The 12,818-nt window shown below is 39.0% G+C and overlaps 1 long non-coding RNA gene across 5 annotated transcripts in view; it reads left to right on the top strand.

The window, feature by feature from the left end:
• LOC138759331 (uncharacterized) overlaps positions 1 to 12,575 on the top strand; it is a 186,920-nt gene extending 174,345 nt beyond the window's left edge. For 3 of the 5 annotated variants that reach the window (XR_011354774.1, XR_011354760.1, XR_011354773.1), the window contains 2 exons: positions 4,848 to 4,944; positions 5,060 to 8,020. This is a non-coding gene — a long non-coding RNA (uncharacterized lncRNA). Of the gene's footprint in view, positions 1 to 4,847; positions 4,945 to 5,059; positions 8,021 to 12,004 lie in introns of those variants that run through there. The other 2 variants (XR_011354764.1, XR_011354766.1) reach the window with 2 other exon arrangements.
• Positions 12,576 to 12,818: the final 243 nt, after the last annotated feature.

The following is a 12,818-nucleotide window of genomic DNA, read 5'->3' as shown; positions in this document are numbered from 1 at the left end:
TTTATTTTAAAAAAAAAAAGATCTTTGTGATTCCCTGCCATTAAAAAAAAATGCTTCAAGCATACAACATTGAAAATTCATTTTCTGCATTCACACTTGGACTTCTTCCCCGCTGATCTTGGTGCAGTCAGTAACAAACATGGTGAAAGGTTTCACCAAGACTTTGCGACCATGAAAAAGCAGCATCAAGGTAACTGGAATCCATCAATGCTGGCCGACTATTGTGGATGCTGACACGAGATGCTGAGTACGAATGAAAATTGGCGGCAAAACATTTTTATGTCAGTTGAACTAATAACATGCCAGCATCATTATGTGAATAAATATGCTGAATTCAAACTTAATTTAATATTTCCCCAACTTCCTATGTGATAGAGCAAATCTGAAATTACCTTTGTGTTCATCTTGAAGTTGCCCATCATAATCCCAATTGTTTTTCAGGAAGTAAACCTCTTGAAAACAAAAATTGTTGTCCATTGTATTCAAGCCAACAGTTCTTGAGATTTATTCATTAATTTTTTTTCCACATTCCAAAATCCAAATGACTGTAAGATCTTGGAGAACAGAGGAAACTGATTCTACTACTGTATTCAAAGAAGTGGTACCTTACATTCTTTAAATACAAAAATTATTTTGATACAAAATTATAAAATGCCTTTGCATTTAATGTACTAACAACATAGTCCCAGAAATTTGGTCAGAGTCATTGAGCAGTACAGCACAAAGGGGCCCATTGGCCCAACTTCTCCATGTCAACCGTGATACCTGTCGAGGCTGATCCCATTTGCCTGCACTCCTTTCCTATTTCTGTCCAAATGCCTTTTCAGTGCTGTAAATGAACGTGCCTTTACCATTTTTCTGGAAGCTCACTAAATATAACTGTTATGCTCAGTCTGAAAAATTTGCTCCTTGGATCTCCTTTAAATTTCTCTTTCACCTTAAATCCATTCCGTCTAGTTTTAGGCCAACTAATTTGAGGGAAAAAAACTCCCTATCCTCAATAAATGTCACAGATAGTGTCACAGTCACCCCAACGCTATTACAGTGCAAGAGACATGGGTTCGAATCTGACGCGGTCTGTAAGAATTTGTACATCTTTCCCATGTTTGCAGATGCTCTGGCTTCCTCCCACATCACAAAGACATACTGGGTTAAAAGGCTAATTGACCACATGGGTATATTTTGGGTGGTGAAGGGCCTGTTACTGTGATGGATCTCTAAATTAAAAAAAAATTAAGCAAACCTCTATAATCTCATGAGTCTGTCTTCAGAATTCCAGTCAGAAAACGCAGACAATCCAATCTCTTATTAAAAAAAAACCCATTCTATTCCATACAATGTCATGGCGAATATCTTCTGAGATCTTTCTAATGCTACCATTCCTTCCTGGAGTGTGGTGATCAGAACTGGACACAATACTCCAAGTATATTTCCACCATGATTTTGTATTGTGGCAGCACAATGCAACAATTCTTATACTCAATGTATAAGCCGACAAAGTTAAGCAGGATTCTCTGCTCCTGTGGAGCAGAAAGAGGTTTGAAAGCTGAAAATAGCAGAAAGAGAATAATTAAATTTGTAATGCACTAATAATAATAATATAATCTACTATAGGAAGATTTCAGTACAAACTCTAATTGATCATATTGTCTTCTTTGGCTTGGCTTCGCGGACGAAGATTTATGGAGGGGGTAAAAAGTCCACGTCAGCTGCAGGCTCGTTTGTGGCTGACAAGTCCGATGCAGGACAGGCAGACACGATTGCAGCGGTTGCAGGGGAAAATTGGTTGGTTGGGGTTGGGTGTTGGGTTTTTCCTCCTTTGCCTTTTGTCAGTGAGGTGGGCTCTGCGGTCTTCTTCAAAGGAGGTTGCTGCTCGCCAAACTGTGAGGCGCCAAGATGCATTGCGTCTTATCGACTGGATAAAACAATGGTGTCTTTTAAAAATTACTTGCCCCTGAGAAAGTGTTGGAGAGCATTTAGAGTAATTGGATGACGCCAGTCAAATGCACCCGAGTGTTTTTGGAACAATATGGATCTGGGTAAGAGAAGTAATATTCCTCATTTAATGTTTATAGATGTGAACGAAACAGAAGGTGATGCAATAACAAACTCTCTTGTAGCTATTCTGGTAGGTATGGTATTTATGCCCAGTTATCACAAGATAGAGCAGGTAGGCCTATTGAGACTGCTCCGCCATATGAATCTTGAGCGGACCCATCCTACCATTCAGCCCTGACTAATCAAATACCTGTCAATCTCTGCCTTAAATACACCCAACAACCTTGCTTCCACAGACCCTCTGACTAAAGACATTTTTCCACGTCTCGGTTTTAAATTGACACCCTTTTATCCTGCAATTATTCCCTCTGGTCCTAGATTCCCTGACCATGGGAAACACCCTTGAAGCATCTACTGTCCAGGCCTTTCAGCATTCAAAATGCCTCTGAGGTCCTCCCTCATTCTTTTGTACTCCAACGAGTACAGGCCAAGAGCAGACAAGAGTTCTTCACATGCTAACCCTTCCTTTCATGGTGTCATTCCAATAAATCTCTAAACCCTCCCATCACCAGCACGTCTTTCCTCATTGTCATCGACTGACATGGACAAATGGCAATACAAGCTGGTCATGGCGTAGCACTACTAGGGAGTATTACTTCCATATTATCCTCCTATTATTGTCAGGGTTTAGCTTCATGCAGGCACAGACAGCCTCATTTTCGGAGTACAGCTGTGACAAACTCGAGTGCACTTCAGTGCTCGATTTAGAGATATGAAAACATTTGTATCAGAAAAATCAGACCATTCTAATAGCTGTGTATGGTCATGGACAATCCCGCTGTATTCATTATCAGTTGTTTTATTATCAATAACACTCTACAATATGCACCATTGTGTTTTCCTTGGGACCACTTCAAATCAATTGTAAATCAAACAACAGAAAAGGACACTGAAGTGTGAAACATACCTGAGGGGTGTCAAGCTATAGAAGGAACAAAATACATACTAACAGAGGAGATTTTATTTAAATAACCAAGGGGCTGAAATATAAAACAGGTCTGTGCTTTGAGATAAAGCATAGTGGTAAATATTTTTGGAGTACTATAGCGATTTAGATCACGAATCACCTGCAGTGCTTATGCTTGGTTCACTAAAGGCAGGAAAATCATTTTCTGTTTACTACTTGAAGCAGATTGCAAATGCACTTGGATTCACCCTTAGCAATTTCACTACAAAGACTCAAGATTCAAGCAATAAAGCAACAAATGTGGTATTACACACAGTCTCCTTCAGTCTACGGTATAGCAAAGATTTCGCGATAAGCAAAAATTGTCCAATTCCCCTTACAGCTGGAGAAAGAGAACCTCAGGAAGAAACAGGAAATTCTCCTCATTTGGAGACTTCAACTTGCACGAAGTGTGCATTTCCTGGGAGGAAGCACACTTATTACAAAAATTGATAAAGCAGACTGTGTGTTAATATAGGACATACACGATGTCACTGTTATATGTTCATTTGTTATTTGAACACAATTCTGACCCATATACATGATGAGGTATCAATTCCAACCTATGGTTATTTCTGCTCTATGCAATTCAGCCAAAGCATGAATCAGTGCTTGATGAAGGACCACACTCACCAGATGAAAAGGATTTGTTCAAGCAAGCCATCCTATTCACTAACATCCATTGTCTGAAAAGTGCACGTTCGTTTATTTAACACAAGATCAGCCTTGCCTGGGATTCTTTCTTCCAAGAAAGAACAAACTGCCAATATCCACAGCAGGGGAATGGTCTCTGCTGTTTGAGGAACCATAGGACATTGTGGTGATAAAAAAGAAAACCCTGAGGATAATGCCATTGAATTAAAATTTATCCTCATCTTGTGCACCCTTACAAGCTGATCAAGCAGGGTAAATGTCTACATGAGTCATCTGATGCACAAACATTTACAACATAAAACTTTGAACAATAAAAGCGATGGGGTGGGGGGGGGGTAAAGAAAGAAAATATATTGTAGGGTAGTAGAATAAAAAAAGAACAAGCAAATAATGTGACCCTGGGGGGTTATGGTTGGTGTTTGAAGCACAGAGATTAAAAGAAAATGCAGGGAAAAAAATCTGCATTCAGTTTCCAGTTCAGGATACCAGAAAATGACAGCTTTTAAAAGGTTAAGATATTCATTTTGCAACCCTACGGTTTGAGTCCCTCATGTCTTATTCTCTAATACACCAGTTACACATTTGATGACTTTCATTGCTTGGCTGGACTGTTTTTGTAGAGCAACAGGGCAAAGTGGCATAGCTGTCTTGTCCTACAGCAGGTGTTCCTTCCGAAAAATCATAACACTCGGGTTGTCGGAGACACAGGGAAGCCAGTTGATTTGCAGTTTAAACAGGCTGGAACAAAGAGATCTGGAAAGACGCTGGTTATAATAGGCAATAATGAGAAAGCTATGGATCAGACAGCGCTGATGTTCTTAGGTCCCAGGTTTGAAATGGAGCTCAGATTTTAACAATAATCTCTTCAAAGTTCCATTATAGGTCATGGAGTTAAACAGGAGTGTCTGCAGATGCTGTGATTGTACTGCAATACACAAAACCGCTGGAGAAACTCAGCAGGCAGAGCAGAATCTATAGAACATGTAGGGTACCCAACATTTTAGGCCTGAGCAATTCATTTTGTACATATTCCTCCCATAGATGGAAATAGAAGATCAAGGTATCATTGTTTTACATATCCCTGCAATCAAATTTTTCTTCTCCTTGCAGATCTAGCTTTTGAAATATCTTGCATGTTGTTTCTTTTTATTTTTCTCAGTCAAATTTCACATTCATTTTGTCTTGTCAGAGCTGAAGAACTTATGTGGCTGACCAGAGCTGAAAGACAACTATTTGGATCTACTCAACACAAACTGGGTACAGGTGGGGCAACAATAACATACAAGGTTAGATTTGATGATCTTTGAGAAAGTACTGTGTACATCTGTAATAATTTATTTATTTTGAAAATGCTGCATTACTAAGAGTATTTAAGTCAATGACTCTTGAAAACCTCTACAGGTGTACTGTGGAGAGCATTCTGTCTGGTTGTATCACTGTCTGGTATGGAGGTGCCAACTCTCAGGGCAAAAAACAACTCGAGGGTTGTTAACTCGACCTGCGACATCACAGGCACCAGTGTTCACTCCGTCAAGGACATCTACAAGAGGCAGTAGCCGCTTTCAGGTGCTCGGACGCAGATAATGTACCAGCAGACGTGGCTAGGGGAGTGCAGCTGGGACGTTCACGTGGGCGCAGAGAAGACTCCTTTCTGTCACCTGAATGTGCCGGCTGAAGGAATGCCGCGTCTGAGCGAGCGCTGGCTCCTGTGGACTGTGGCCATGGCCCCACTGCTGCTTTCAGGTGCAACGGGGGATTCTCCGAGCCAGAGAATATACCTACAGGAGGAGGGTGAGGCAAGTGCTCCTCCTGGCCAGGTTCTCCACTTTCAGGTGGCCACCTGACAGCTGCATTGGGGTAGAATTGGCAGCTTTGCAGTCAGGTATTCTGGCCACCTGAAAGAGGAGAGTCTTAAAAAATAAAAAGCAGCCTCTATGCTCAAGGACCCCCACCACCCATGCCCTCTTCACTCTGCTATCATCGAGAAAGAGGTACAGGAGCCACTCAGTGGCACAAGGACAGCTTCTTCCCCGCTGCCATTAGATTCCTCAATAATCAAAGAACCAAACACTGCCTTACTTTTCATGCACTTTAAAAAATATTATTCATCATTGTAGAATATTTGCTCTCTAATGCTGCCACAATACACCAAATTCTGATTCTAAAATCTACCAAAAAAGTTAACACATTAATAAAGGCAAAGTTCTATTATTGCCACATAATACGTCAAATACACAAAATTCCTCGACTTTTGTCTGCCGTAAGGAAGTCAGAGAATCACTTCCTGTTTAGCTCACCTCTCAGACCCCAGTGAGGAACAAACTCGCAACCCTGTTTAGCACACACCTCAGACCCCAGTGAGGAACAAACTCGCAACCCTGTTTAGCACATACCTCAGACCCCAGTGAGGAACAAACTCGCAACCCTGTTTAGCATACACCTCAGACCCCAGTGAGGAACAAACTCGCAACCCTGTTTAGCACACACCTCAGACCCCAGTGAGGAACAAACTCGCAACCCTGTTTAGCACACACCTCAGACCCCAGTGAGGAACAAACTCGCAACCCTGTTTAGTACACCTCTCAGAAATGAGACCCCAATGAGGAACAAACTCGCAACCCTGTTTAGCACACACCTCAGACGCCAGTGAGGAACAAACTCGCAAACCTGTTTTTCAAGACTGAGCTATGTAGGTCACTAACAGCAGTCTGTATGAATGGTTCATTAAGTTAAGCAGCAATTAAAGGGCAAATGTACAAATCGAATCACTATTTTCCTCCTAATTCACCACATTAATAAAATGACAAATGAAAATGATGCCATAAAATCTTTTTTATGTGATGGATAATTCTCATTTCAAGAAGTGATTCCTCCAAGCAGGAGCATTTTCCAGGATCCAGATGATGAACTAAAGATATCTGCAGGATGCATTTGTCTTGGCAGAGACATTATCAAGAAGTAACATACGAGACTGACCATTAAACAAGATGCCCTATTAGTCTGTCTTTATTATTATTATGTATTCCCACCATAGAAGAGAGAAATTTGAGATTTCCATGCTGTTAGGTGAACTAGTTATCCATATGATGGCCTCCTTAATTAGTACTCCTTTAGTTATTATTCATAGTCTCTAGATTTATATGCCTTAAAATTATTCCCTTCAGTCTTATTTAGCCCAATTCCTATAATAAATAGGTAATCAGCTTTCAGGATTATTGAAGTTTGAAAGCAATCTGTTACCGTGTCACATCTATATGAACACATTTTCTTCTGTTAGCAATTTCAATAATGGAGAATCTTGACTGTTCATGTGTCACACGACTGATAGTGAGTCCATTAATGTTCAAGTCATTGCCCTAATCCTCTCTGCACAATATGCTGTTTAAAAAAAAAGGCCAGATTTGCTTGGAATGTTGATCCAAATATTAATTCAGTTCACAAACAATCAACTTGATATTTAAGCTCCTTTTTAAATCATCTTATCATGTAATAACTATTTATAAATTTGCCAGACTATTTTGCACCCTAGGGCCGGGTTGATGACAGGGGATGTGCTGAGCAGTGGGTGCAATGCCTGATGCTCCTTACCAGACTAACATGCACGTTTACAGCGTAGAAGTCAGAACTACGTCATTCATGACAGAGGTGCCAGAACTGATGGAATCTCTCTTCAACAGTACCCTTCTGAGGTCTGCGCCCTAGGTGGCTGCCTCACTGGCGCTGGTCCTGACATTTGAACTAATTAAGTTTGTTTTGCTGTATGTCGAGTGTATACTGAATGCAAATGAACAACCAATTAGCCAATTTGAATGACTAACCAGAGAAAAAGATTCCAATGAACGTGGCAAATCTTTCTTCTTTCTTTAAAGAGGCATTTCATTCACAAACACTTCGATTTGAAAAGACTATAGCCTAGAAGGCAAATTCCACTCATCTGTTGCTCTAAACAGGTCTAATATCTTGACCTAATGCTTGTAGAATTTTTTTTTTTTGCATGAGGTAGAGGGGCTGAAGGAAGGCACAGAAACACAGAGAGAAGCAACTGGTACAGAAGTGCGAATAACAACATAATAGCCCTAGATGCCATGCTTTCTGAGATGAATAGTTTATATTGAAAATGCAAATAGAAGAAGGGATAGGTTTTGGAAGGATCACCAGCTGAGGATATATAGACTTAATTATGGAATAAGAAAATGAAAATTACAGTATTATCATGGAATTGAACAACAAATTTGTAGACAGTTCTGATGTCCAAAAATGCTAGGCCATTAATTGTAGAGAATTTTAATTCCTTAAGTACTGAGCTGAGTGTTTCCAGCATTATCTGTATTATTTTTTTAATAAATTGTTTCGTATTTCCAATTTTTCTTTATATTTTCAATGCATTCAATGTAGTTCACATGTATTTCAATGATGCTTTTGACAATTTCTTGTGGCTAAAAAGGAGGCCATGGAAATTGGATCCAAAATTGGTTCAATGACAAGAAGCAAAGAATCATGATTACAAGTACTGTACTTTTGTGATTGAAAGATGGTTACCAGATGAATTTTGAAGGCACAGAATTCATCCATCTTTTAAGATATTAATGATTTAGAAAAAGAAATATGATAAAGAATTATTCCAATGACATAAATGTTCATGTGGTTGTCAGGGAGGCCCAAATTATTTGACTTCAAAAGGACATGGATGCACAAAATTATTAAGGGCCTAGATGGAGAAAATACAAAGGACCTTTGTTCTTTAGCTGAAGATTTTTTTTAAAAACAAGGGGATATAGACCAAAAACTAGCAGATCGGTGTGAAAATATTTTTCACCCAAAAGAGTCAGAAATTTGGGGCATGGAAACAGGTTTAGGTCAGTCACTGCCATCATCCACACATCTATCAAACGTATCACCAGACAGAGTATTGGATGTCAGGATCATTGTGTTATTTGTTCACAATATTTAGACATTTTAAATATCAATTTATAGATTCCATTGCCTGAAAGGAGTGCAAATATGGTTCAATTTAAGCTGTAAAAATACAGCAAAAGATGCAACATCTTTCAAAATGCCAAGTTGTACATCTGATATCATAATATTTCAGTGGACTTTTCTTTTAAAAAATATATTTATGTCAGTGCTGCTCCCATTTTACCAAGCAATTAGCAGCTATTTAATTCAGAAATTAGATAAACTGATGAGTATTTGTGTAGCAGCTGGCACACAAAGTCACTTTTAAAAGCAAAGCATGTCCTCTGCTCAGGATCTATGCAATTGCTGCAGATTGGAAACATTCAATGTTTTTAGAACAAAACAGGATCTTTGCAACAGTATTGAGCCAAGTGAATTAAACACATCAGTTTTTGACCAGTCTCTAATAATTGCAATGTGTTTGTTGGATATACAAGTTCAAACAAAAATCATCTCTTTCCAACACTGACCACATTCTAATTTTATTGCATTATCTTTTCATTGTGTGTGTAGTTAACACAAATGTCCATTTTACCAGCAATATTTCACAGGTCTTGCATTATTTATTCCAAAAGCTGTTACTCTTTACTCATTGAATGCATTCTTAAATATTGTCCATCACCAAGGATGCAATACAAGAGTACAGTCCAAATTGCAACTACACCAACAAACATCATTCTTGCTGTGCCCTCGAAAATTTACTTTATCATCCCCACCCATGCTTTATTTTATCATTTGTGTTGTGGATATATCCCTCAGTACAGTGGAAGTGAAAAATTGACAAAGCATGCAAAGCTGTGACATTGTGAGAGCTGATCCATGCTGCTTTTGCAGGGCAATCAACCCACAGATAATTCCAAATCCCACCAGTGAGCAGCTCAAATAGGCAGAAATCCCATAGGATCGTCTCTGATGTCTCTATCCCAAATAAAAGGAGAAGAAGAATGTAAACAGTTCTGTTATTAAACATGCAACTACTAGGCAATGGTAGGATTGACAAAGTCCTGGCTGAGTTGGGCAGACTTATTATCAGAAGCTGAAACATATTACTCTTTAAAAAAAATTCAGCTGAATTAAAATATGCCCGTTTAATTACAGCAGATAGGCTCAACTCACTTAATGTACGGACAATTCCCCACACCACCAAATAACAAGAATCAGAAGAAATTAAAATTACTCCAATTAACCTCACAAATCCTTCCATCACAGATGGATTTGAAATTAAATAGCTGCAGCAAATTATCCAAATTTCATACTTAAGGAAACCTGAGGATAAATGGGACCCATTAATAGTTGTCAGTGCAATGAATTACTCATTAAACATTCATATCTCAATGGCTGTCATTACCGGAAGTTCCTTTGAAAAATTATGTCCTTGGAATTAAATCAAGTGTTTTACCTTTCATTTGTCAAAGAGCACAAATTCTAATCTCTTTATAAGCTTAATATGTACAGGTATATGGTTATATATTGGATGGTTTTTAATTCCATTTGTTGAAGAAAGTAGCCTGCAGTTAATTTGAATGGAAATGAAAAGTCTGCTTCCTTTCCAACATTAATAAAGAACATTGAATTTAATTTTCATATTGCCAGATAAATGATGACCGTTACACAGTAAAGCCCCTCCTATCCAGCATGATTGGCAGAAAAATGGTGGATAGGTTAAAAAAAAAACCAGACATTTACAATTGGTGTATCTAGCTATTAGTTCGCCAATTGTTTGAATTCTGAATAACAGCCAGTTTTAAAAAAAACTGTAGATTAAAGAACATGACTTAACTCTACAAGAGCGGTTGAAAATATACTATAGCAGCCTGTGCGCAGAGATACTGACCAGCCACAAAATGGCCGATGAACTTGGTTACCTGGGGGATGACACTGGCCGTTGTCCCAGGTAACCTCCGCATGGCGGGAAGATGAAGAACTCCGGCAGGAATGCTGGCCAATCCTAGACTGGCGCTCCGGTGACACTGGGCTCTGACATCAGCGCCTGGGGCCCATACAAGTGTGACAGCCAGAGCAATAAAGCCAGTCTCATTTTACAAAGCTTTCGGTGTGCGTGTTGTTCTTGTCCATGCTCGCGTAGCAAGAACACAATACCATATGTTATGCTATTTTTCCACCAACTTCCCCACCATCCCTCAATTTATCGATTACAAATGTTGTTTTTTTTTTTAAATTTCATTTAAAGTTTAAATGTAATTTCAATGATAAAAATTTAAAACTTTTCATTTGCATATGTACATACCAAATGGCAGAAATCACATTGGATTTGGCCGGGGGTTCCAAAGGGAAGCATTGACATTCAGCAGTCCCCAGGGCAATAACTCTTGTCACTTCCTTCCATGACTGGACTCCATGTGAAATTCAATAGCAGACCCTGATTAAGATGGGATTCCTTAGCATTATGGTGGGGAATCTGGGCCTATGATCCTCTGCCAACCAGACCTGAATGGGGAGCTCGGCACTGAAGATTTAGGAGGAAAATGGTAGTTATTTTGTAATTTTTAATATTTTAATCATTTTACGACTTGAATGTGCATATCCTCTTTCACACAAATTACTTAGAATCATTAAATATCAAGATGAGGAGGAACTCTGAAAGAGGTCAATCGGTTGTCCTCCAAAAGTATTTATGATCACAGATCACAGACAAAGGAACAGAACCAGGCCACTAGGCCCATCAAGTCTGTTCCATAAATCTACTCTACACTAGTTCTCATTTTTGGCCTTTCCCCCATAATCCCTTGATGCCCTCACTAATGAGATATGTGGAAAGATTTTTGTAGAATAGGGAAATTAAGGGTTTTGGGGAATAGGCAGGTAAGTGGAGTGGAGTCCAGGACCCAGATCAGCCAAGATTTTATTGAATGGCAAAGCAGGCTCAATAGACGAGATGGATGACTCCCACTCACATTTCTTGTGTGTAGTGCGCGTCGAAAGAACCAAAGACTTGTTGATCCAAACCAAGGCTTTTATTAACTAAAAGACTAGAGCATTTCACAAGTAGGTTGACCAGTCCAGAATGACCTGGTCTGGCTAGGAGCGATCCTTTAAGACCTGCCAGTAGGTGTGGCTACACTCTTAGCCAATCACAGTCATCCTACACTACCATCTGTACATAGACACATTGGTGATAGAAGCTGTACTATCACAATGTGTTCTAAACAGCTTTCTGCAAAACTCACAGGCCTCAGCTTAGCAGAAGGTAATACTTTTTTGTGGATTGTTAAGGTTTAATTCAGATCTTTACATCTGATCCAGGTAAGTGCAAGCAGATGGAGCACACAGTCAGTTCAGAAGGCAGACTGATGGAAGTTTAATATTCAACTCCTCTATTTTGCTTGAAGTTCTGGTATAACCCTCAATATTTCTTTATTCCATTCTTAGACATTTAGTTTGCAACCTGCTTCTACTGAAGGAAAATAATGCACAAGCGATTCAACATCGGTTTGGAAAAGGAGACAAGATTGAATTGTTCTAACATGCACCATTTGACTTGGTGGGCAGGTCTGGTAGTGCCTAGTTGAAACTGGATTTCACAAGGCCAATTTTTTTTTCCCAGATGGCAGTCCATTTAATCAAAAGCAAGCAGCGTTATACTCCTAACAAAATTGTGTGGGTTCTAAACCCTGTGGGTTCTTGATTGATGGATATTTCAAAAATATTATATTGGGTCCAAAAGCTATCTTGTGATCTAATGCACTTAGATCAGCAAAAATAAAAAGGCAAGTGATGCTTCATCTTTCCCAGCTTTAGTTTTTCAAAACAATACACTGGATGATGATTCCTAATTATACAGGCAACAAGCTTAACCAGATTAATAACATTTGCATTGTGCCAGAGAGGAACAAAGGATCAGCCACGAGATAAATTCATTTTGAATTATACTTCAAGTTGCAACTCTATACAAGGATGTGTTAACCAACTACTTCCAACCCCCCCCCCCCCCTCATTTGGATTAATCTCAATTTTTGTTGTAAAGCAGGCAGCTGTAGAAGAATAATTCTGAAAGATGATATAAAGCTGACTTGTATTTTTTTTGCCACACTGATAATTCTGAACATCCGTTCATTATTACAGTGAAATGAATGATCAGAACTGCAGTCTGTGTAAACCTCAGAAAACATGTACTAAAGTATGAATTATATATGATCAAGAAGATTCAGCAAAATAAAATGAAAATGGTCTGGATTCTCCAAGA

Source organism: Narcine bancroftii, chromosome 3 (genome assembly GCF_036971445.1).
Source record: "Narcine bancroftii isolate sNarBan1 chromosome 3, sNarBan1.hap1, whole genome shotgun sequence".
NCBI lineage: Eukaryota > Metazoa > Chordata > Chondrichthyes > Torpediniformes > Narcinidae > Narcine > Narcine bancroftii.
Note: the sequence above shows the minus strand (reverse complement) of the source record. Positions and strands in the feature narration are given on the sequence as shown.